The sequence below is a fragment of the Panthera onca genome, chromosome A3, assembly GCF_046562875.1.
Source record: "Panthera onca isolate mPanOnc1 chromosome A3, mPanOnc1 haplotype 2, whole genome shotgun sequence".
In the NCBI taxonomy this organism is placed as follows: Eukaryota; Metazoa; Chordata; class Mammalia; order Carnivora; family Felidae; genus Panthera; species Panthera onca.
In genome coordinates this window covers 13,141,362-13,144,161 of record NC_138341.1, presented here as the reverse complement: position 1 = coordinate 13,144,161, position 2,800 = coordinate 13,141,362, and the positions used below count along the sequence as shown (strand labels likewise).

At 38.2% G+C, this 2,800-nt stretch overlaps 1 long non-coding RNA gene across 1 annotated transcript; it reads right to left on the bottom strand.

Moving 5' to 3' along the window:
• Window positions 1–847: 847 nt before the first annotated feature.
• On the bottom strand, window positions 848–2,543 carry LOC132689357 (uncharacterized). Its single transcript, XR_009614976.2, has 3 exons — window positions 2,338–2,543; window positions 1,314–1,892; window positions 848–1,005 (listed from the first exon to the last, which is right to left on the bottom strand). It is a non-coding gene; the product is annotated as an uncharacterized LOC132689357 (long non-coding RNA).
• Window positions 2,544–2,800: the final 257 nt, after the last annotated feature.

Below are 2,800 nucleotides of genomic sequence, written 5' to 3'. Positions count from 1 at the left end.
AGAGTAAAAGTAGGTTTCTGATTTCTGGTAGTTGGTTCTCTTTCCAATCACAGCCTGGAATAAGCAACTTTATTCTTTTCTGTGATCTAGGGAAATGGGCAGGTATTTTTCAGTTCAGATGATGTCCACTGCTGGATTCCTATAACATGTGGGCTCTCTGACCTAATTCTAGGTTCCATGTGGCAATTAAAACTCTAATCCCTAAGGTGTGCTTCAGATTCCAGTCCTTCAGTGAGCTCCATAGGTTCAAGGAGTAGTGACCATTACATCTAAGTGTGTCTTTTTCATTCCTTTGACCTAGAAAATTCCCTTTTTTTAAAATGTGAGCAAATAAAAAATCTATTTCTGGTGGTTTGAAGTTGGAAAGGAAGTTTTTGCATCTACTCATGTTGTGTTTTTGCCCATAAATTTTTATTTAAAGGTCATTAAAACATTGCCATTGACCCTGCTGCTAAGATTTCCTGCTAAGGAGGTAGTTTGACAAGTGCACAAAAATTTGAGGTTATCCATTGCAATAGAGAAAAGTAGTAAAGACCTTAAATCCCCTGGGAGAAGAAATCTTCAAATAAATGATGTACAAAAATATATTGATTATTATAGAGCCAGCAGATGCAATAGTTAAATCCTATTTTTTTCATAGAGATATAAAATTATGATTAAGATGATGAAGATGAATATGGTAATATTTAATCCTTGTATAGAGCTTGCTTTGTGCTGGATACTATTCTAAATAACACACACACACACACACACACACACACACACTTTTACTTATTTAATCCTCAAAATAACTCTAGGATTCCAGTAGTATAAATTTTCTCCCATTTTACAAATGAGAACACTGCTGTGGAAACTTTAATAACCTGATCATGGTAACAAACAATTAATATGACATGTGTGTGTAAAATATGGGAACATACACATGTATTTACAAAATATCCCTCTTGATTGAAGAACACACAGGGGAATGATTCTCTTGGTTGCTTCTGTGGAGATAAGTGGTGCCTGGGGAACAAAAATGGAGGAAGACTGTTAAGGTTTGATCTACGTGAATAGGTTAATTATTTTAAAATTAAATGGGGCACCTGGGTGGCTCAGTGGGTTGTTTCTGACTTCAGCTCAGGTCGTGGTCTTGTGGTTCGTGGGTTCAAGCCCCGTGTTGGGCTCTGTGCTGATAGCTTAGAGCCTGGAGCCTGCTTCTGATTCTATGTCTCCCTCTCTCCCTGTCCCTCCCCTGTTCACTCAAAGGTGTCTCTCAAAGGTGAATAAATGTTAAAAAAAATGTTTTTTAATTAAATAAATGGAGTAGTTACCTGGGCCTGGGCCTGGGTTTATATGAATGTAAAAGAAAAATATTGAGGATTTCAGACAGAAGAAGCATATGGGGCAAATGGTCTGAGGCACATGGTCTGTGCCTGACTCCACAATGGTCTGTGGAGAACAGTGAGTATTTGTTTGTGTCCAGGATGTAGAGCACATGCCGTGGAATGATGAGGACATAATCCAGATCGATTTGTGCTTGACAGCAGTCCCTTCTATCACCATTGCTCGTTGCTTATATTTGACTTGTAATGTGGACACAGTGCTGTTGCAATAGCAGGTTTTCAAAGGTGTTGGCACCACTCTGATAGACTCCTTCTCCAAATTCCACATCCTCCTTCTATTCTTACTCTGAAGTTTATTTATGCATTTCAGAAGAAACCAGATGCTACAATTGAATTAAATCATTGCGGTGGAACAAATTTCCCTTCTTGTCACTTGAAGGAATAGCAAGTTTTTATTCCTTTTCTTTAAAATTCTTAGTAGATCATTTATGTTTTCTTTTAAAATTTTCAGCCACAATTGGTTCCCAAGATATTCCAGAAGTTCATTTTTGCTTCATTAAACCTGTTCTGGATGAAGATATTAGAAATAGTTGTTTGTCTTAAAATGGAGTGTTTCTGCTATATAAGTCTATGCAGGGAGGAGAGCTGATGGTGCCCACAGGGAAGACTTGAGATGACCTTGAGAACACCAAGAGATTATCTTACCAAGATAAAAAGTGAGCATTCTGACAGTTTTACTGTATTATGGAGAGAGAGCAGGAAGAGTGGGAAGGAAGGAAGGAAGGAAGGAAGGAAGGAAGGAAGGAAGGACAGAAGGAAGGGAGGAAGAAAGGAAGGAAGGAAGGAAGGAAGGAAGGAAGGAAGGAAGGAAGGAAGGAAGGAAAAGGGAGGGAAGGAGGAAAGGAAGGAAGGAAGGAAGGAAGGAAGGAAGGAAGGAAGGAAGGAAGGAAGAAAGAACAGAAGGAAAAAGGAAGGAAGGAAGGAAGGGAGGAAGGAAGGAAGAAAATCTTACCTATTTAATAATCAAAGCCTGGATGCTAAAACTGACTTAGTCTTTGATTAGCTATACGATGATATTTTGATTCCTCTCTTGCAACACATCCCCTTATTGTATGGGTCATATCGTCTATATCAAAGCAAGAGGTTTTATATTGTATTGTTTTACATTATATAAGAACAATTCTATTCTAATTTGAAGAGTGTCTTTGAGAGTGTGACGTAGAGTTAGTGTCACATTCTAAGAATATTGCTGGGTCACAGACAAGCCTTAGATAAGGCTGTGAGAACATTCTGGTTCTCTCTGGTAGTCTAATTCTGGGAATCTTATTTCAGAGCTGTGTTCTAATTATTGTACTATACAACCATATCTCTGGTGGCTGGTGAGAGAGTGTGGAGACAGGAAAAGAGATTTCAGAGCTCATGCTGAAATATACCAGTGGTCTATTTGTTCATCTTTACATCAACAAATGTATTAA